This window comes from Hoplias malabaricus, chromosome X1 (genome assembly GCF_029633855.1).
Source record: "Hoplias malabaricus isolate fHopMal1 chromosome X1, fHopMal1.hap1, whole genome shotgun sequence".
Taxonomy (NCBI): domain Eukaryota; kingdom Metazoa; phylum Chordata; class Actinopteri; order Characiformes; family Erythrinidae; genus Hoplias; species Hoplias malabaricus.
In genome coordinates, this window is record NC_089818.1 from 17,479,317 (window position 1) to 17,503,370 (window position 24,054).

The 24,054-nt window shown below is 38.2% G+C and overlaps 1 pseudogene; it reads left to right on the forward strand.

Moving 5' to 3' along the window:
* The first annotated feature begins 3,522 nt into the window (after positions 1–3,522).
* On the forward strand, positions 3,523–21,775 carry LOC136675469 (polymeric immunoglobulin receptor-like; annotated as a pseudogene).
* The last annotated feature ends 2,279 nt before the right edge of the window (positions 21,776–24,054 follow it).

The window sequence follows — 24,054 nt, forward strand, 5'->3', positions numbered from 1 at the left end:
ATGGGTTTCTTCTGGGTGCTCTGTTTTCTTCCCACGGTCCAAAATCACATGTTGGTAGGTGGATCGGGACTCATAAAAGTGTCTGTAGGTGTGAGTGAGTGGTCTACAGATTGTAGGACTGGGAAAGAGCAAGGCCAAGCAGTTAGTGAAGTACTGCTCTGTCTTAGCTGTTACAGGGAGCCTGTGCTGTATATATGGAGAAGACAATGTTACCTCTATCCATGAGAAATGTGTATTGTGAATTTAATCATGAACTTTGTAAAGGTTTTGGATTTTACAAGTCAAATCCAAATTAAGTATTAAAATGTAACAGAATTCTGCAGTTGACACCTCAATAATGTATATGATTACTGAAACATTATCAGACTGACTTATCAATAGTAATAACTATCCACAGCCTTCATCTGCAGCAGCTCAGGAAACTGACTTTATCTATGTCAATGTAGCCTCAACGTCCAAAAATACAACTGTAAGTGACTTTAATGTCATGAATTAGATTTCAGTTTAGATTTAAAGCAAGCAGAGAGATCCTTTTATTTCTAAAGCGTTTCCATTTTCCAACTTTCTCCAGCTGCCGGGGACGATGCAGTGATGTAAAACTCTGCAAGAGGTGAGTCAAAAAACGTATTATCTGATGGGTTTATTACACTTTTTAGAATGTTTCTAATTGTTTCTGTTGTTTCTGTGCTGATTGCAGTTGTGCGTGGCTATATTTCTGAACAAAATACCAGAACACATCATTTACAAAGAAGAAGGATGCTGCAGTTCAGTTCAAACAAATCAAAGAATTCATCACAAAATACCAAAATCCATCTAATTTCACAGCTTTAATAAAAGTATTCACATCACAGTGTACAGTGAAGTGGATGTAAAGAATACTATGATATACCCATTGTGTAGTTTTCATGTATTAAAGTAAATATGTTTATTGCTGAATACATTAATTCATCACATATTTTAGGAGAGCCCATAGTCATCACCTTCTATTCCTTCTGATCACTGCAGGGTCTTGAAACAGTTTTCTGTAAATGGCCCATTGCCTCTGTTCTCCAACTCTAGTTTTAAATTCTGTGAACTTTGTGCATTTCTCATTTTTTAACACTTGCTTTTAAAATAATTAAGAAAATATTATTAACATATTTATTCAGTACTTGAGACTTTTTAAATGCTAATGCTAAGTTTAACAACTTGGGGAAAGTTGTGCTGTTTCACAGCCCATATTTAGTGCTTTAAATGTTACATTAAACAAAGTTTAACATGAAGTGTGTAAATGTGTAGAAGTGTGCTTTCTATTCCTCCTGAGATGTGAACACAGTGAGTGCCAAACTCAACAACTCTAGGGTGACCAGACGTCCTCTTTTTTAGACTTAAAAAAATGTCCGGGCTGAATTTCACAAACGTCCGGGATTTTGTTTTTCTAGAGCTTACATAGAATTTCGAGAAGCGTTTCGTTCACAAACTAGTCCCGCCCTCCCCTACTCCGATTGGTTCACTTGAGTGGGGCGTGGTGAAGTAGCCTAAAATCTTCTGATTGGACGGTCTGACTGTAGAGCTATAGTTATTGGTCGATAACCTTCTCTGTAAACATTTAATTGGTCAGTCTGCACGTCAGTAGTCCTTGTTTACGTCAGGCAAAACTCATGTACCTTCCCTCATCTCTTATTAAAAAATAAATTCCCATATTCTGTGTAGCAAATAAAGGTGTAAAGGACCTAAGAGCACACATAGGTTCAGCTCATCTCAGATCTTGTCACCCTAAACAACTCAAATACTATCATTTACATAAAGCTTCTCTGCTCTTTACCTACTGCAACCAGCAACTACACAGCTGTTAAGGGAAGTGCAGCTGAATTCAGAAACACAGATTTGAAATAGAGTTGAGGTGCAAAAGAGCAAAATATAAGTAACAGTACAAGCAGGTTTTGATGGCTGTTGATTAAGCTGAGAGTATGGACAGAGTGTAGAACCAGGAATGTGTTCATAAATTTATGGCTGATTGGTGAAAGACTGCTCTCTATTAAGATAAAATATATTTAATTTCACTGTACGAACATGATGAGACGTTGTGTGACAGTCTGTAGATTGTTATTAAGTTACATAAATAGAGTAAATATATTTATAGTCATTTACACAGTACTTTGTTAAAAACAAAGAACAACACACACAGATTTTTAACATAACTATTATTAAACTACTACAAATTAACTACAAACTAAACTACTGTTTAATTTGCTCACCTCATGTATTCTGCCACTGTGACTCTATTGGTGACAGAACTGCTTTACAGATACTTCTTTTTAGAAAATATTTTACGACGCCCCTCTGTAGATCGCCTTATTACCAAAATAAATAAATAATTTCTACATGTGAAAAAATATTTTTGCATGAGTGTACAAAGGGGAACCAGGCTTGTGCAGAAATATGTAAATTAAGAAGTACGATCTACAACCCTCCAGTAGCTTTATTCACACTTCTTTTATTAATAACCCTTTATTTCTTACTAAAAACCACATCAGTGTCATTTCACAGTGAAGAGTATGGGTTTGTTAGACTGAAGCAACACTGCAATAAAATGTTTATGAAGCACATTTAAAACAGTGAAAGACTGAACAACACAAAGAACAACTCCAGTGCACAGGAATGATGCAGCATTGATCTTACCTGAGATGTAGAGGAAGAACACAGAGAGAATTAAAGAACTCATGAGGGAGTAGAAGTGAATCTTTCTGTAAGAGGCTTCAGAGGTTAACATCGATAATCAGTTCACAGGGCTTACTCACATTTATACACAGCATTCAACTTCACATATCAGCTACAAACTTCACACTTGTTTTAATACATACAAAGCAGAATTTAATACATGGCAGAACTCCTAGTGAAAAAGCATTTGTATTTAAATGACAAGTATTTTTAACCAGTCCATTCAGAGCAGGAGAGGGTGAGAAACAGGAAGAACACTTCAGTGAAATGTACTTCACTCAGAGGCAGGAAGAGTATTTGTCTCTGGAGCCTCTTACAGAAAGATGCACTTCTACTCCCTCATGAGTTCTTTAATTCTCTCTGTGTTCTTCCTCTACATCTCAGGTAAGATCAATGCTGCATCATTCCTGTGCACTGGAGGTGTGTTCTTCACTCTCTCACTGCTTTAAATACTCTTTGATTAACTCACCTGCTCCAGGGTGCAGAGTGGATACTGAATAATAACATTTAGGACGAGGGTGAAATGTGTTTGCTCAGTTATGACCAGTTTATTCCTCTGATATAGTTCTGAAGCAGTTCCTGAGTCGGAGTAAAACTGTTGTACCATTTGACTTCTTCTCTGTAGAGTCTGAGAGTGTGAAGACACTGAGAAATGTAGCTGTAAAAAGTGGAGGATCTCTCACCATTCCATGTTTTTATGATGAACAATACAAATCAAACCCTAAATACTGGTGTAAGGGGTCTCAGTGGAGCTCCTGTGGAATAGTAGCCCGTACAAACACAAGTAAAAGAACATCAGTCACTGATTATCCGACCCAAAATATGTTTACTGTGGAACTCAAAAGTCTCCAAGACTCTGACTCTGGATATTATTGGTGCGCTGTGGAAATTGGAGATAAATGGATAGTAGATGACGGTGATTATTTGTACCTGACGGTCAGTGCAGGTAAGAAGTCTCTCAGTGTGAAGTAGAACCTGTTCACTGTAACTTAAAGCTTGTTTGACGGAGGACGTGTTTACAGCACTCATTCTCTGCCTCTTTATTCAGATCCTGCTGTGTCTGTGATAAACAGCAGAGTGAGTGGTCAGGAAGGAGGCAGTGTCAGTGTCCAGTGTCTCTACAGAACTGATTATAAGAATAAACAGAAGCAGTGGTGCAGATTTAGAGACGGGAGCTGCTTAACATCCCAGAATTCAGCAGTGCAGATCAGTGATGATGGGAGAGGAGCGGTCAGTGTGGAGATGAGTGGACTGAAGAAGAGTGATGCTGGCTGGTACTGGTTCAGTGCAGGAGAAGTGGAAGTTACTGTTCACCTCACTGTCACTGAAAGACCTACAAGTAATATCACATCTATCAGAAATGCAGAATCAACAACAGCAAATCAGTAAGTAGTGATGTTCTAATACAGCTACACTTTCGCTTGGTTTTGCCATTTGCTTGTGCAAAAAAAAAAAAAAAAAAGCTTCTGCACATTCTACACAAATAACTTCTGGGAATGTTCATATTTCAAGCAAGTGTGAGATGAAGCATGATAAGTATTCAGAACTATAAGATTTTAACCCTATTTGAAGTATACTCTAACAGTTTTAAATCAGTCATATTACTCTATGACAATGCAATGTTTCTTTCTTATTCAGTAAGTACAAGAAATATAAGCAGCTCTAATGCATTGTATGTCCAAATATTTCTAGACTACTTTTATTTATTTATTTATTTTGCATGTTTGCAGGACAACTGCTTTGTTATTAGTAAAACCAGCCTCTCCTGCAAAAACCACTTCTGAACCTGGTGTCCAATCAAGTGACATTCCGAAAAAACAAGACAAGTAATTCCCACATAATATTAAATGTTGTTTATTATATCTGTATTTCAGAAACTGAAGAACCTGCTTTAAAATTCTTAAGTTAGAAGTATATTACTGTGTGATAAAGAAATGTATCTTATATATGTATCAGAGTCTGGGTGGAAATGGGAGAACTCCCATAGTTTCCCCTGTCCATTCTTTGGGGTCTGTTTAAAGGATATTTAGAGCTTGTTGTTGATGTCCTTGATTTTACCCATTTCTGGTGATGCCACAAAATATATTTTTATCATTTTATTTGTTCATTAAATAACTAGAACATGTCATGTGTCTCCGTTCACTGCAGGAATGGAAACGGCAAGCTTAGCTTGTTTCTACTGGCTGTAGGCCTTGGACTGCTGCTTGTCCTGGTCTGGATTATAACCTTCATGTTGAGAAAACGGTCAAGTAAATATTCATCTGACATTAAGGGCTTTTTTCTAATTTACACTGTTTGACACTTATCTATGAGTGTAATGTGCTCTATTTGGTCAATGTCTCTTTAACAGAAGCAAATCAAAAAGAAACCACAGAGAGGAGCAGTAACTCAGCAGTTCACACTGTAAGTGCTGCGAGTGACCAGTGGTTTCATGTTGTTTGAGTTCTAGTGTTCAAACACAGTGCAGCTGTTAGTAATGTGCCTCTTTATCATCATATTTTGTCATTGGTATTGTGTGTGTGTGTGTGTGTGTGTGTGTGTGTGTGTGTGTGTGTGTGTGTGTGTGTGTGTGTGTATAAAACAGAACACTACAGTTGGAGATGCAGAAATGTACACTACTGTGTGTAAGAAAAAGAAGGTAAGTCTTCATTTTTCACATTGACAAACATAAAAACATGGTTCTATTACTGAAACATTACCAGTTTGACTCATCCTGAGTAAATAATGTCCATAGCCTTCGTCTGAAGTGGCTCTAGGAACTGATGTCATCTACAGCAATGTAGCCACTGATGCAACAAATGAACCTGTAAGTGAACGTTTATAAAGCTGTTGTTATAAAGCACACCTCTATTTTAACCTGAAGTAGGTGAGATGTCGTCATGTATCTGAGGACAATAAGTTTTACTTTGATGGAGGTTCCTTAGTCTTACCATGATTTTAGCTGCTGAAAAAGCTGAGATGCTCTTTTATTCCTAAATCTGTCCCATTTTACAGCTCTCACCAGATGCTGGAGGTGATGAAGTGCTGTACAACAACATTTTGCACAAATAAGAAGTGAGGCAGAATACACCATATATTATTATGGGATTTTTAACACTTTTCAGCCTATTGCTCATTGTTTCTGTTCTGTCTGTGTTGATTCCAGTTGTACTCAGCTGTATTTCTCAACAAACAACCTCATGAGATCAACAGCAAAGAAGACACAAAACAAAGTATTCACCTCAAAATAATGTCCTTTTGTGTGATTTCAAAGGTTGAAAAAATAACCCTTGTTAATGTAAATATGTCATATGTGCACTGCTGAAAACGCATTCATCCTATTTTGAGATCATAAGAGATCATTAGTCGTCCTGTTGTATACTATCTGCTTTAAAATGAGCAATATATTATTTATATATTATTTTTAGTAGATCAGTCTTTTTTAAATGCTCTGTTGCATTTCACATACTTTTCTACCAATATGTTCCACATTTCATGTTTTAAATTCAGCCAATAAACTGTAACCGTGCTTTAACTGTGTAAACATTCAACATATCTTGGTTGTGTATTTATTAGCACTTAAAAATCACACAAAAGAATTTGATTTTTCCACACCACAGTAACATCAAACATTCCTCCTAATGTGAACACAGTGAGTGCCATATTAACCCAAATGCAGTAGTTTACATACTCTGCTCTTTACCTAACCATCTCACCTTACAGTCACTGGGGACAGATTGCCATTTCTCTGCTCTCATCCCCTGCAGCGATATTAATCCCAGGTTCGCTTTAAAGATTTTTCGTGAAGTGAAGCAACAGCGGGGGAAGACACTCCGTGTACAACTAATCCTGTCCAAACAGGGAGTCGGACAGACATTTGGACTGCAGCCTTGGGATTCACCCAAGAAACCAACTAACAAATAAAACATTGACACAGAGCCATACATTACCTGTACAATACCGCCCCCTGGTGGAGCAGTGAGGAATAACTAGGATATTATTCCCCATAATCTCCACACAATCATGCTACATAGTAACAGATACTCCCGGTTTGATCTCTATCCCACTTTCTTCATCAGAAATCTGAAATGGAATTCCTTTCCATTTTCTACACGGACCCTCGGTCCTCCATGTTTGTTTTCAGTATGAGGTAGTGATGTGTCGGTCGCGAACGAACCGGTTCAAAGAGCCGGCCTGTGTAAGTGAACGATGAGAGCCGGTTCCCGTCTACGACCGAGTCCGTTAGTATAGGTTCCATTGTATTTGTTTATTTTATTAATCAGAAATGGATGATTATTTAATTTAATAAGCTATTTTGTAATACCTACCTTTTGGGTTCCATTGGCTATATTTCAGAGTTTACAAGTGATTTTTATTAAGGTGATTAAACAAAAATCCAGTTATTTATACAATTGAATGTGTGAGTGCAATCAGTGAGTTATTACAAGACAGCCATAAAAACAATTGGCCATTGCAACACATTATTTTTAATATTGAATAATAATAATATATTGTCCATACAGTCATGTACAATGTATGTAATATTGTTCTGTACCAGTGCAAAACAAAAGGTAAAACAAAGAGCCATTTAGGAGCCGAAAGAGCCGGCTCTTTTTGAAGAGCCGAGCCAAAAGAGCCGGCTCCCCAAAAAGAGCCGAAATTCCCATCACTAGTATGAGGCGCTCAGTCACTGAACCCAGACAGAACCAGGAGACCTCAGCCATTAGCGTTCGACACGTGCCTAACGAGACCTCTGATTGGTCAGAAGGGTTCGCTGGTCTCTGCCCGCCCCTGGCTCTACAGATGCACAAATTAGTGTTGCACCACACTGACTGAGATATTTGGTGCAAAAGTGAAACCGCGCGGATGTCATGTGTGAGCGAAAAACACAGCATTTGAGACTCGTAGCCACATATTCGAGCGGGTGAAATCATTGACCTGTGTTTGTGCGACAGATATTCCCTTAAAAAAACCTAAATAAATAAATAAAATAAATAAATACATGTGTGTAACTCGCATTGCACAGATTAATTTCCGAATGTGCAACTTTTGTGCAGGTTTTATACGAGTGTGTGAATGTGTTTTGCACCATATTCTCTGCTGCAACTCTAGCAAAACATCATTTTGCACTGGTGTGTGTAGAATTGGATTTGTGCACCTACAATGAAGAATTTGTGAAGGTGTAATTTTCTACAACTACAAATGTCACTGTTGTGATGACTTGAGGGGAAGTTACAGATGAGGCAGAGGGAGATTATCTAGATTTATTTTCCCTGGAGCTATGTGACTGTGACACTACCTGCTGCACTTAAAACATATTCTTTAAAACTTTATTAGAATTTTTATGTAACATTAGCCAACATTGTTTGTGCTCCAGTATTATCCCTTACACCAGTATTTAGTATTTAATTTGTATTGTTCATCATTAAAACAAATCCTTCACTTTTTACAGCTACATTTTCAGTGTTTTCACACTGTGATGCAGTCAGAAGCAAATTTACAAAATTATACAACAGTGCTTTAAAAATGTAGTAAAAAATCGTATCTTGCATGAAATTGTAATTATTTAAACCAACACACACACACACACACACACACACACACACACACACACTCATGTATTCCTCCTCTCTGACTCTAGTGTTAGCACTCTTCAGGTGTTCTAGGATGCTGGAACATTGCTGTTAAGATTTATCTGTATTCAGCCACCAAGAGCTTTAGTAAGGTTAGATACTGATGAATGACTAGTTATGGATCACAAACACCACTTCAACACATCTGAATGGTGCTCTATCCACCCAGAGAATGCAGTTCCACTGCTCCTCAGCCCAAAACTGATATACTGGTCTATTTGACCACTTGACTTGAGCTACTTTAGACAATCACAATCTATTGGTAGGGACAAATGCAACAGCATCACAATATATTACAGTCTGTCAATAGTCTAAGACCGTTTCATCAGTACAATGCCTCTTATTTCATTAAACAGCTGCAGTTGTCTTGTGAGCACTGACACCTTTCAGAAACCTTTATGTATTGCTTTACTGATAATATTTTAGAACATGTTTTATTACATCTCTCTGTAGATTGCCTTTAAACACAGTGCTACCAAAAACAGAAGTTTCATTCACTATATAATTGTTCTAGGTTTATGAATGTGTTTATGGGATGCACATTTGTGAGGTCAGACAAGGTCTTCACACAAATTCATCCCAAAGGCTATCTGTTTGAGGTCATGACTCTGTGCAGGCTTGTTGTTATTCTGGGCTCAGCACTACAGAAACTGAAGTATGTACATTTTGGAAGAGGATTCATGTCATGCCCTTGTCCTGTTGTGTCTGTTGTCCCTGCCATGTGCTCACTAACTCAATACTTTGTTATTATCCATGTCTCCGCCCATGTCCCGCATTTCTTCCTCTTCCTTGTTAGTGTCATTTGTAATCCTGCCCCGTCGTTATCAGTACAGGTGTCCCTTGTCTGTGGTGTTCATTTAAGTTCCCTTGTCTTTGTTGCACATTCCACCTTTAGTTTGCTTTCTACCGTTGGTTTGCTTTCTCCAGTCTATCTGTCTTGTCTGTTACTCATTCCCTTTAAGTCAGTCTTTGTATCTCTCTTGTCTCAGGTCTGTTTGTGTCTTTAGTCTGGTTAGCTTTCTGTGTTCAGCTTAGTCTGTTTAGCTTTCTCTGTCTGCTTAGTACCCCCTGTTTATGTTTGTCTGTTTAGCTTTCTGTGTTGTTTCTGCTTCTTTGTCTAGGCTACTGTTATGCTCTCCATGTATTGTTCTCCTGTTGAAGTCTCTGTCCAGGTCGTTCTGTTCAAGTCTCTCTGTCTTGGTCTTTCTTTGTTTCAGTATCCTGTCTTCTTATCCTAGTCTATCTGTTTTGTTATTTTTTGTAGAAATAAAAGTATTTTGTGTTTTAGCAAGTGCATCCACCTCCGTCAGTCTGGCCCACGTTCCTGACAATACACCTAATTGTCCTAAAGCAGGGGTCGGCAACCTTTACCACTCAAAGAGCCATTTGGACCCATTTCACACAGTAAAGAAAACACTGGGAGCAACAAATTTTTAATGAAATAACACTGCGTATAACAGGGTTATTTTTTGCCTTTGTGCTATGTATAAACAAACTATACTGTGTTACATTTATGAAATCAATGAACGACTGCAGAAAAAATGAAATAACATTTCTGCATGCAACAAAGTATTTTTAACTCCGAAAAAAAGACGTTGTGTTGACAGTTATGTAAAATTCTCAATGTCTATTTGAGTCCTCGTCGTAATGAAAAAAAATGACGAATTAAATTATCCACTGGCAGCAAACAAGAATGCTGTCCTCTCTCTGCGTGCCGTCATTATTTTACTGATGCCATGCAGTCAGCTGTCAAAAAGTTCAAGAAATCGCACACTGGCGGGTGTCACACATTGGAAGTTGTGACGTGTATTAAGAGCGACAAAAATATTTTAAACATTAAATATTAAAATATTTTAGATTTTACAAGATTGCCATAATCTTCATAGAATTACATTTTGAAAATTAACTAACTAAAATTAAATACTCATTAATTATTTTCAAAAGCTGAGCCGCATCAGAGGGATCAAAGAGCCGCATGCAGCTCTGGAACCGCGGGTTGCCGACCCCTGTCCTAAAGTCAGTTCACTAACTTACCCTCACTTGTGCACAGCCTTATACCTCACATTTTGTATTTCTGTCAAGTACAAAATACACCAAATACAAATTTTCCTGTTTTAATACACACAAGGAAGAATTTAAAGCGTGATTCAACTCCTCCTAGAAAAAATCATAAAATCATTTGCATCTAAATGGCTAGCATTTAGCCATAGAACTTATCTATTTAGAGCAGGAGAGGGTCAGGAAGAACACTCAAATGTACTTCACTCAGAGGCAAGAAGATTATTTGTCTCTGGAGCCTCTTACAGAAAGATGCACTTCTACTCCCTCATGAGTTCTTTAATTCTCTCTGTGTTCTTCCTCTACATCTCAGGTAAGATCAATGCTGCATCATTCCTGTGCACTGGAGGTGTGTTCTTCACTCTCTCACTGCTTTAAATACACTTTGATTAACTCACCTGCTCCAGGGTGCAGAGTGGATACTGAATAATAACATTTAGGACGAGGGTGAAATGTGTTTGCTCAGTTATGACCAGTTTATTCCTTTGATATAGTTCTGAAGCAGTTCCTGAGTCGGAGTAACACTGTTGTACCATTTGACTTCTTCTCTGTAGAGTCTGAGAGTGTGAAAACACTGAGGAATGTAGCTGTAAAAAGTGGAGGATCTCTCACCATTCCATGTTTTTATGATAAACAATACAAATCAAACCCTAAATTCTGGTGTAAGGGGTATTACTGGAGCTCCTGTGGAATAGTAGCCCGTACAAACACAAGTGGAAGAACATCAGTCACTGATTATCCGACCCAGAATATGTTTACTGTGGAACTCAACAGTCTCCAAGACTCTGACTCTGGATATTATTGGTGCGCTGTGGAAATTGGAGATAAATGGACTGTAGATGACGGTGATTAGTTGTACCTGACGGTCAGTGCAGGTAAGAAGTCTCTCAGTGTCAAGTAGAACCTTTTCACTGTAACTTAAAGCTTGTTTGATGGAGGACGTGTTTACAGCACTCATTCTCTGCCTCTTTATTCAGATCCTGCTGTGTCTGTGATAAACAGCAGAGTGAGTGGTCAGGAAGGGGGCAGTGTCAGTGTCCAGTGTCTCTACAGAACTGATTATAAGAATAAACAGAAGCAGTGGTGCAGATTTAGGGACTGGCGCTGCTTAACATCCCAGAATTCAGCAGTGCAGATCAGTGATGATGGGAGAGGAATGGTCAGTGTGGAGATGAGTGGACTGAAGAAGAGTGATGCTGGCTGGTACTGGTTCAGTGCAGGAGAAGTGGGAGTTACTGTTCACCTCACTGTCACTGAAAGACCAACAAGTAAGATTATTTGTATCTGAAACACTGCCCAGAACCAGACTGCAATGGATGTACATCTGTAGATCTGTTATGGCCCACATTTGCCCTTGAATAATGTCATTTCTCATATTCAACAGCAACTACAGCTGTGACTACAATATCCTCGACTGTGAAAACCAGTATCAGTGAGACCACATCAGGTATGATCACAATCTTGTGTTAGAATTGATTTAATTAATAAATTAAAACAATTAATATTGTTTTTTCTAGGTGTCCCAACAACTAAAAATGAACCCTCAACAACAGCAAATCAGTAAGTAGTGAAGTTCCGCTACACTTTCACACTTCAGTGTAGCATATTTTGCCCTGTGCTTTCTTGCAGAACTGCAGTGGTATTTTCTGAAAAACAATACTTCCCTAAGACATACAAGTGCCAACCAAATGTGAAATTAAGTAAGAAACGTATACAAAATGGAATTGTTTAGCAGTGTAAGCTCTAACAGCCTTAGGTCAGAGACTAATTTCTGGAGGAACTATGTTTAAGGAAGGCTTTGCATTAGAGAGAACATTGCTGTAAAAACATCATTGCCTTTAGTTATAAGAATATTAGTGAGGTCAGGTTTCGATATTAGATTATTAGTTCTAGAAAAGACATTCTACTTTAACACATCTAACATTATATATTACATAATGCTCCATTATGAATTGCCCTGTGGACTGTGTGTGCATTCCTGAAGGCCTGAGTCATCTATGGGTGTATCTTGTAGTGTTATGTAGTGCTTCTATCACAGGTTGGGGTTCAAGACCTGCTTTGAGTGAATGTCTGTGACAAGTTGGTGTGTTCTCCCCGTGTCTCTGTGGGTTTCCTCAGGTGCTCTTGTTTCCTCCCTCAAAAACACACAATGGTAGGTGAATCGACTACTCAAAAGTGTCCATAGGTGTGAGTGTGTGTCACCCTCTGAAGGACTGCCATCCGGTCCAGAATGTATTCCCCCTTTAGGCCCAGTGCTTCCAGGTAGGCATGAGACCCACAGCGACCCTGAACTGGATAAGTAGATACAGACAATGGTTGGATGAATATTCCTTGGTTTTGACTAGTGTTTGGATGCCATTTGGAAAGTGTAGCTGGTCTTTCCATCAAATAAACCATTTGTGTAGTTAAATCTCCTTTAGTTAGACTTCAAAGCCTGTTGTACAGGGTGAGTCAAAAGGTGCAGGACACACTTTTATCTGAATATGCCAGCAAGTAATTTGTGAGGGAGCCTATCTTTTAGGATAGGTTCAGAACAAGGCTACCATCGTGAAGGCAGCCATATTGGATCAGGGGAAAAGTTTTTCCAATGGGAACGTTGTCAATATCAAACAAAATAAATGGGTGTCATTTGACTTTTGACTCACCCTGTATATTCACACCTCTGTGTAATTTTTTTTATGCTTCTAGCAGAAAAACAGCTTTTTCTTCAGTAAAAAGCTTCTGCCTCCTCTGCAGAATATTCTTCTGAATATGTAAATAATTCAACTGACAACAAGAGCAAGTATTTCATACATTATATAAAAATGTTTATTTGTTGTGCACTGAAAATGATATTATTGTGTGGTTGTAAATATACAGGGCAGCATGATGCAGCAGGTAGTTGTCGCAGTCACACAGCTCCAGGTGCCTGGAGGTTGTGGGATCGACTCCCACTCCGGGTGACTGTCTGTGAGGAGTTGGTGTGTTCTTCCCGTGTCCGCATGGGTTTCCTCCGGGTGCTCCGGTTTCCTCCCACAGTCCAAAAACACACGTTGGTAGGTGGATTGGCGACTCAAAAAAGTGTCCGTAGGTGTGAGTGTGTGAGTGAATGTGTGTGTGTCTTTGTTGCCCTGTAAAGGACTGGCGCCCCCTCCAGGGTGTATTCCCGCCTTGCGCCCAATGATTCCAGGTAGGCTCTGGACCCACCGTGACCCTAAATTGGATAAGCGGTTACAGATAATGAATGAATGAATGAATGTAATTATACACAGGATAAGATGAAGGATATCCGATGTGAGTCTGTTAGTGCTTTAAGGCATTATTGTGTGATATTGAATTTTACATGCTTCATTGTGGGTCTCTTTAATGAACAATTTACAAAGGTACTGTGACTTTATTCACAGCAGCAATGGAAACTCAAAGCTTATCTGGACTCTACTACCTGTGGGCCTCGGACTGCTGCTGTTCCTGATCTGTGTCATAAGATTCATATCAAGAAAACATACCAGTAAATATAAGTCTGACATTATCTTTATAGGCTCAGGCTTTTTAACCAAATGTACACTGTTTTACACCTACCTTTGTAATGTGATCCACTCATTCATTTTCTCAGAAGCAAATCAAACAGAGACCACAGAGAGGAGCAGTAACTCAGCAATTTACACAGTAAGTGCTGTGAATGATGGGTGGCTTCATGTTGTTTGAGTTCTAGTGTTCAAACACATAGTGCAGTAATTAGTATTGTGTATCATTGTGGATTTTGTCATTGGTGCTGTGTGTGTATGTATACGTGTGTCTGTCTGTATGAAACAGAACACTACAGCTGAAGATGCAGATATGTGCACTGCTGTGTCTAAGAAAAAGAAGGTAAGTATATCTTTTTTATATCGACAAACATATAAACATGATTTTATTACAGAATCAGTACTAGATTTTCTCATCCTGCGTAAATAATGTCCACAGCCTTTGTCTGAAGTGGCTCTAGGAACTGATGTGATCTACAGCAATGTAGCCACTGATGCCACAAATGAACCTGTAAGTGAACGTTTATAAAGCTGTTGTTATAAATCACACCTCTATTTTAACCTGAAGTCAGACTGTCATTATGTATCTGAGGACAGTAAGTGTTACTTTGATGGAGGTTCCTTAGTCTGACCATGACTTTAGCTGCTGAAAAAGCTTATATCCTCTTTCACTTCTAAATCTGTCTCATTTTACAGCTCTCACCAGATGCTGGAGGTGATGAAATGCTTTACGGCAATATTTTGCCCAAATAAGAAGTGAGGCAGAATACACCACATTATATTATGTTTTGTTTTGTTTGTTTGTTTTTTGTTTGTTTTTTAAACACTTAAACACTTTTCAGGCTTCTGCTCATTGTTGCTTTTCTGTCTGTGTTGATTCCAGGTGTACACAGCTGTATTTCTCAACAAACAGCCAGAAGAGATCAATGACAAACAAACAAAACAAATGATTCCCTTCAATATAATGTCCTTTTGTGTGATTTCAAAGGTTAAAATAAAAATCCTCATCATAGTGGTCAGTGTAACTTAGCGGGTGTTTTAACCACTGTAGTATACCCACATGTATGTTACATACATCAATGTAAATATGTACAATGTGCACTGCTGAAAAATTCTTCCTGTATTGAGATCATAAGAGATCATAAGTCATCCTCAGAGTCCAGCCTGTATTCCATCCTCTGATCAATATTTATTCTTGAATGTATGCTATAGACAGACTCTGTGCTGCAACATTTTTAAACGTTTGAATAATATCTGCTTTTAAAATTAACAAAGTATTATATATATATGTTTTCCGTTCACCACACTTTTTTTTCCATTCACCAGACATTTATTTTCAGTTTACCAGACTCTGTTGCCTTTAACAAACTTTTCCCCCTAATATATCCCACATTCAGTGTTTTTAATTCAGAAAAAACTTTAACAATGCTTTAAGTGTGTAAATATTGTGATGGAAATTTGTTTATAGAAATGATTTATAATCAATAGAGATATTTTTAATCAGCAATAGCCACGCATGCTTGTGTAAACTGAAATTGTTTTATTCCTAATTCTCTGTGTGAGACAGCAGACGTGTGTGTGTGTGTTTCAAATAACATATCGACACCCTCCCTTCAATCAACTCCCTTTGTCTTCAGACCAAAGAGGTAGAGGGGGAGGCACAGGGCACGTCTGGAAAGGTGTTAGAAATACAGGAGGGAGTGGAAAACAAATGGTGGGAACAGGATACATTGAAAGATGATTGAAATGTAAAAGAGTGAACAGATGGTGAACTTCAAAGGGTTTTCCAGGTATAAAAGACGCTGATAAAAAATGGTCAGCAGAGAGGTGAAAAACAGCGTTGCACGCAGCGTTCCTCTCTCACGTAAATAAAATTGCTGTCTCACTTGATGGGACATCACTAGTGAAAAAAGTTAAGAATTCTGAGTCACATTACAGTCAAAGGCCAAATCTATATTTCCAGATTCAGACTGTAAACAATGGCCTTCATATCACAGACATTTAGGAGTGGTTGATCACTGTGGAACGCATTTAAATGTGCCCTAAATTTAACGATGTTAAAGTACAGCAGAACTTCCCTGATTTTGAGGTAGACTATAGTGTTGTCAAGTAAAATACTTTGTTGCGTATTATATTTATACGGATGGGTTGTGTTGAGTATTTTTGAGGTTGGATTGTTAAAACGGATGATTTGTTTGAGAGGGAGTGGAGGCAGATACCCCACGGACCCTAAACAATAAATACATTTACATTTACAGCTTTTAACAGACGGTCTTTTCCAGTGTATGCACTTCTTATTGGTAGTCATTTTTATTTGGCCAATCAGCAGCCAGAATTAGCCAATGGCGCCTACAGTCGTTGGTTTTGTGGCGGCCCATAGAGCAAGGTCAGTTGTGAGGCACAAGGCAGAAACACACCCTGGAGGGGGCGTCAGTCCTTCACAGGGCGACACACACACATTCACACCTATGGGCACTTTTTGAGTCGCCAATCCACCTGCAAACATGTGTTTATGGACCTTGGGAAGAAACCGGAGCACCCGGAGGAAACCCACGGAACACACTAACTCCTCACAGGCAGTCACCCGGAGCAGGACTTGAACCCACAACCAAAACTAAATAAATAAATAAATAAATGTCACCGAAAAGAAGCGAGTGACTGGACTGAAATGCAGATACAACACATAATAAATAAATTTGAGACTGTCTTTACAAATATATGCAATGTAAACTTAAATAATTTACACCCCATAGATTGGGATGTATTCATTTGTGAATAGTGAAATATATTTGTGACTTGTGTGGATTAACATTGACATATTTGTCAAGAATTTGGAGACTAATTATGACTTCATAATGAAGTCTTTACAGACACACACAAACAAATATATATCTGACTGTTTTAAACTGTGGTGCAATAATGACCTCTAGCGTCTAATATAGAGTATAGAATCCAAACGATATTAAAGGACCTGAGCTTCCTCAGAATGTGCAGAGGACTGTTCCTTTTGCTGTACACATTCTCTGAACGGGTCGGCCTTTTAATTTATTTTTTAATCAAAACGTACATTAAATACTTGTAGGTGTGGAGCAGCTCAGAATCCTGACACATGGTGGTTATAGGACTCACTGTCAACTTCTGTTATCAGTTGAAAATTTGCTGCACAACAGGACAGTTGTAATATTCAGAATATCCACAAGAAAGGGGCAATAGCCGCTAGCAAAACACAACTGTACAAATAATCTCAGACTTCTTTTATATTATTAAGTTATATCTCCCTTAAAATATAGAGTCAGTTCTGCAGTGGCTAGAAGAGCACAGTTCACAGACTGGTCATTTTGAGTTGTAAAAACAATGGTTATATTGTTGTTGTAGAAATGTGATCTCTGGTTCCTATCACCATGACTGTAACAAAATCTGATGCTGTAAATGTCACTACAATTAACATTTCAAACCACTGAAGGATTTTTTTTCCTGTTTATTTCCAGAAAGTGAGTCTTACAATAAATTCAGCAGACTTCAGATGTAAAATTATTATCTAACACTATGTCTAACAGAGTCATAGATCTGGTCATAGGTCTAAATCGGGAGAAAGAAGCTACCGACGTGATACTTAGAACCATTTACAGATTGCACTACCTCTGTGTGGCCTATGTGATGCTGGAGCCTTACTGCTATAGATTGCATGCACTGGGCTGTCATAAATACAGAGACACAGTGTAAAGTTTTTCATTCAGCCAAGTTCAGAAGGTATTCATAGCCCACACATTTTGCTCATTAAAAGTATCTTCTATTAGAGGACATCTTGAATTTTCTCTATATCTGCAATATGTAGGTTGTATAATTTTGCACTGAAACGGAGTAAAAGCAAAAAAAAAAAAAACAGGAAGACCTATGAAGTGGAGCTGCTTATCTCAGAGCCAGGAAGAGTATTTGTCACTGGAGACTCTAACAGAGAGATGCACATTTACTCCCTCAAAAAGTATTATATTCTCTCTGTGTTCTTCCTCTGCATCTCAGGTAAGATCAATGCTACATCATTCCTGTGCACTGGAGGAGTATTCTTCATTTACTCACTGCTTTAAATACGCTTTCATTAAATCACCTATCTAACGTGAGGATATGTGTAGATACGGATGTCTGTTTCATTTGAAAAGGTTTAGTAGTTAATTTTAATGGTATTTAATGATATTTAATTGTAATTGTAAAGATGTTCTTGAGAGATTCCATAAATAAATGCTTTCTTAGTTAAACAAACTTATATCTTCTTAGATTTAAATCGCTGTCAGGATCACGGAGGGGACTGACTGAGGGCCGACGCATTCGCTAAAACACAGTAAACGTTTATTAACTGAAGATAACAAAACAGAGACTTTAAACAGAAGGAAACCCGACTAAACTAGACACTAAGAAATAAACAGGGTAAACGGGGACAGACGGACAACAAAGCGAAACGACGACAGAGGAAACTTCGGAGACAGACAGAAAACATAACCGACAGGACTGAAGACAACGGAGAAATGAGAAATGTTCGACAAACAGGACGTGAGACAAGAGGGCTTAAATACAAGACATAAATGAGACACACCTGGACAGATAACGAGGAGGATGGGTTAACAGATGACACAGACGAGAAGGCGGAACAAAGGCAGGACAAGGGCGGAGACAAGAACATAAACAAAACATAGCCATGTGCTGAGAAAGAGCACATGACCGGGGAAAACAGACACGACGAGACGAGGGCGTGACAATCACACAGGCGAAAATAAATTAGATTCTTTAAAAACCATGACTGAGACACTGAGCTACTCCCTGAGTTCTTCATATAAAAACTTTGCATTGTATGGTGTTCCAGGGGCATGCATCAACAAAAATGAAATAGCAAAATCAACAGAGTATTTATTATATTAGTAACAGTTGCACCGGATTTAGTTTTTTCTCAGAAATATTAGCAGAAGTCAATTGATTCAGTAAACATCATATTGCTAAAAGGATGTTGATAATTTCTAGTCTAACATTTCATGTGGAAAAAAAAGTATTAAAGGGAAGTATGGCCCACTTTGATCCAAGCTTTTCCAGGAAAGATTTAGACTAGAGATTTATTAGTTACTTACTTATAAGTTCTGTGTCACAAAAGCAACTCCATCTTAGCCCAGAATGTACTGGATGGGGCTCTGCGACTTCAGAAAGTCCTGTTCTTCTGCTTTTCAGCCCAATGCAAGGTGGATTTATACCCCTCTATCCAGCACTTGGCATTGAGCTTGGTGACATTAAACTTTTAATTTAAATTTCTTTTTCAGACCTTCATGCTTTTTATACACCCTCTGTGTGCACAACTGATGTAAATGGTTCATCAAGTTGTCAAGTTTTGCAACTCCATTACATTTTTAAAATCAAATATCTGAGTCATCAGTAACTATTCATATACATGGTTTACGGATCTTCAGATGTCACAAATTACTCACTGAGGCTGAGAGTCAGTTGGAGATTTATTAAACGCAGTATGTGAAGCAAAGTCAAAATCAGAAGAAATATTCCAAAACCCAAAAATCAGTACAGAGAGAGAAAAAGTCAGAAATACAAACTGTAGCCTGTTTAAGGGTAAGTTCAGTGTCTCAGAATTACAAAAATCTCAAGCTATAATCTGCAACTATGTAAACAAAAGAGAGCCTAAAGGATAACTATGTAAAATTTTACTTTAAAATTCTATCTTAAAAATAATTGTGATGCTTCACTGACCTGTAATAGGGAGCATAGAAAAGTGCCTCTGTCCTTGCTACTCTCAGCTCAGCACTGCAGAAAGTGCATTATGTATATTTTGGAGGAGGTTATGAAACCACCCCTTCTCTCCCCTGCCTACACTACATTAGAAAACCTGTCTCTGTGGTGGTACCATCAAGGTTTCATATTCGTACCTTTAATTAGGGAACATAATTGTACCTTATTCTATTATATATGTAGATTTTAAAATAGTGTTGAATTCATACATCCCATTTTATCTCCAGGACATATATTATGTTCTCTTATATTACAGTTCTATAATGAAAGATTACAAATATTCACCTCCCAATCTGGAGAAAAGAATTTAATGTACATTTAGGGAACTATGGATTGGACACTAAAACCACTATTGTGCTTTTAAAAGTACATTTACACAGTTAAATCACCTTTAGTGACCAATGTACCTCTACCGTACCTGTTATTTCTGAGTGTACCAATTTCAGTACAGTGCTGTAAAATTAATTGCACTAGGATGTGCCCCAGGACCAGGAAAAAAGCCCAAATCTTACCTAGTGTTCCTAAATGCAGTGGTAGACAGTAACGAAGTAAATGTAATTCGTTACTGTAGTTAAGTACTTTTGTCGTGTATTTGTACTTTACTCAAGTATTTCCATTTTGGGCGACTTTTTACTTATACACCACTACATTTCAAAGTCAAACATCTTACTTTTTACTCCGCTACATTATGAAAATCTGCCGTTACATTTTGGTTTATGAGTGAATAAAACTGTAACGTGTCTGAATAAATCACCCCACTCCACATAGCTCTCCGCGGGACGCCGTTGCTAGGAGACGAACAAACACAGTCGCCGCGCTAAAACAAGTAAAATATTTCTCCGCCTAAAACTAATAATACCAAAGGAAGACTTTGTTTTATCAAGTGTTGAGAGAATTTGAGACTATAAGTAATCACATTCAGTTCTTAGAACGGTTCTGAATTAACAAAATTATTTGAACCGTTTAGTGTTTGGCTGTATTTAAGTCATCAGTAACCATTCATTCATATACACGGTTTACGGATGTCACCGATCACTTACTGAGGGTGAGAGTCAGTCCACAATACAGAACACTCTGTAATATTTTTTATCTTAAAATTACACTTTCAAAATCATTGTGAGGGCAACACACACACCTCTGATGGACACTTCTGAGTCGCCATTCCACCTACAAATGTGTGTTTTTGGACCATGGAAGGAAACCCACGCGGACACAGGGAGAACACACCAAAATCCTTATAGACAGTCACCTGGAGTGTGACTTGAACCTACAACCTCCAGGTCCCTAGAGCTGTGTAAATGTAACACTACCTGCTGCGCTTCTGTGCAGCTGTGAAAATGAATGAATTAATATATATGTAATTTTGGTTTACCTGCAGAGTCTGAGAGTGTGAAGACACTGAAGGGTGTGGCTGTAAAAAGTGGAGGATCTCTCACCATTCCATGTTTTTATAATGAACAATACAAATCAAACCCTAAATACTGGTGTAAGGGGAAGTACTGGAGCTCCTGTGGAATAGTAGCCCGTACAAACACAAGTGGAAGAACATCAGTCACTGATTATCCGACCCAGAATATGTTTACTGTGGAACTCAACAGTCTCCAAGACTCTGACTCTGGATATTATTGGTGCGCTGTGGAAATCAAAGGTGGTTCAGATGATGGTGATTATTTGTATCTGACGGTCAGTGCAGGTAAGAAGTCTCTCTGTGTGAAGTAGAACCTGTTCACTGTAACTTAAAGCTTGTTTGATGGAGGACGTGTTTACAGCACTCATTCTCTGCCTCTTTATTCAGATCCTGCTGTGTCTGTGATAAACAGCAGAGTGAGTGGTCAGGAAGGGGGCAGTGTCAGTGTCCAGTGTCTCTACAGAACTGATTATAAGAATAAACAGAAGCAGTGGTGCAGATTTAGAGACTGGAGCTGCTTAACATCCCAGCATTCAGCAGTGCAGATCAGTGATGACGGGAGAGGATCGGTCAGTGTGGAGATGAGTGGACTGAAGAAGAGTGATGCTGGCTGGTACTGGTTCAGTGCAGGAGAAGTGAGAGTTACTGTTCACCTCACTGTCACTGAAAGACCTACAAGTAAGATCACATCTATCAGAAACACTGACCATATCTGATGACCATCCTGCTGTAACTGTGCCACTAACATCAGTTTATTTCTCCTTTCAACAGCAAGAAAAGCTGTAACTAAAATTGGTTTGAATGAGAAAACCATCATAAGTGAGACCACATCATGTATGATTATAAAGTGTATTTTAATGAATCAAAATATAAACAATGCTAAATAAATAATAGAGATAATGAAAGTTTTTCTTTCTAGGTTCATTAACTCTGAGCAGAAATGCAGAGTCAGCCACAACAAATCAGTAAGTAGTGAAGTTCTACTTTGTGGCATGTTTTGTTCTTTGCTCTCCAAAATAACATCTGAGACATCTGACAACATTTTCCCCTACCCTTATGGGTGCAGGAGCAGTGGACTACCAGTGGAGTGGAATGGTGGGTTCACCTCATGCATTTGCGGCTCACATTCAGCTCATTTTTTTATGCCGTTGATAAGTTTCACTTTCACAGATCACTATACCACTGTTTCATTTTGCTTGTTGCAGAATGGCATGCATTAACTGCAGGTAAAATTGTGTGACCCTGTTTTGGTTTAAATAAAAAGAGATCACTTGGGGAAGGGTGAGAGGTTTTAAATACAAACGCATAACAGTAATGAACCTTTGAAGGTAATGAAGCACCCATAACATGAGTCCAAGCACCCCTAAAAATAAGTGGAAAAGGTCTTTTTTTGTAGATTTATCTCTCACAAGCTAAAAACGTTTTTTAAAAAAGTGTAAAAAAAAATATATAGAACGTACATATGGCTTAAACTAAATATTTTAACAAGGAAAATACAGCAATCCCCACTCCCCCTCCCCTCACCCATATGGTATAATCCACTCTCTGAAGCCTTGTGCACACACACACACACACACACGTGGTGGGGTTAGCAGGTGAGTCTAGTAAGTGAGGTTAGTTCTGATAAGGATTTCTGCACTTTTTTGCTCAGTCAGATTCAGGTGAGAGAGGAGAGGAAAGTAAAAATGATGTGGCTTCATTGCTCACAGTGGGATGACCAGATGCTCTTTTTTTACCCCTAAAGCTCTGTTCCTAGAATCCCTGCGTGCAGTTATCACTGTATTGAAATAACATTCAAATGACTGGTTTACACCAGAAACCTATGATAATGAAAGAAACTGACAAGATTAACTGTGATGTTTTTAAAATTAATAAAAGCAACTACCACATTTTATCAGCCAGAATTAATATAGCCTATACTGGATAAAGGAATAAAGCATTGCAAACCAGATATTTATGTAGGAATACTTACATTTCATATAAAGATCTGACTAATAAAATGAATCTGTATGTAATTCACTGTTAATAATCCAGAGTTTCCGCCTGTTTTTGTGTAAAGTTAAAAATAAACAAAAAGTTGGACAGATGAACTCGTCAGATGTGTCCTCTTCCTTTCGAAATTTAATTTTTTGGTTATGGATTCAGCGTTTAATGCGCCCCTGACAGTGAATTAATGAATGATTCAGCTATTTTGGTTCTTAAATATTTTGGCCCCATTTTCACAACGTCGTTTGTCCCAATTCTACTCAGCTCCAACCCCTTGAACACTTGAATCCTTGTGCCCTTTATGCTCACTCTTCAACAATTTCATCAAACATCGCAAAGGTGTACACTTGAAGGAAGGGTTTATGTATTTGGGCAAAAACTGGTACAGGGAAAAGTGCAGACAACAGAATTCTGGACATTTTTGACAATTTAGAAATCACAACCAGATGCATATTTTAGGTCCAAAAAAGAAGACATGTATGTTGAAAAGAGGACATATGGTCATCTTAGGTAAAATGGCCTCCTCTGCAGAAACTTCTGAACCTGCTGATCCCTCAAGTGACAATGAGAATGGGCAAGATAAGTTATTCCCACATACTGTGAAAAGTTGTTTACTGAACCTTCTGTGGTTCAGATACTGATGAAACTGTTCATTAGGCAGCATGTGTGCTCTGAAACACTTCACTTATTGTGTGAGTAATTTATATGCTTCATGATGGGTCTCCATTTTGTTTAAATTATAACTTAAACAGAGGTCATGTGTCTTCATTCACTGCAGCAATGGAGACTCCAAGCTTATCAGGATTTTACTGGCTGTAGGCCTCGGACTGCTGCTCCTCCTGGTCTGCATTATAACTTTCATGTTGAGAAAGAGATGTAGTAAGTTTTCATCTGACACACACTTATGGACTCTTAATCATTTTAAACGGTTTTTGACAGATGGTGAAGTTATGATGCTAATGTTTCTAATCTTCAAACATTCTTTGGAAAAGAAGGGTGACTAATAAAT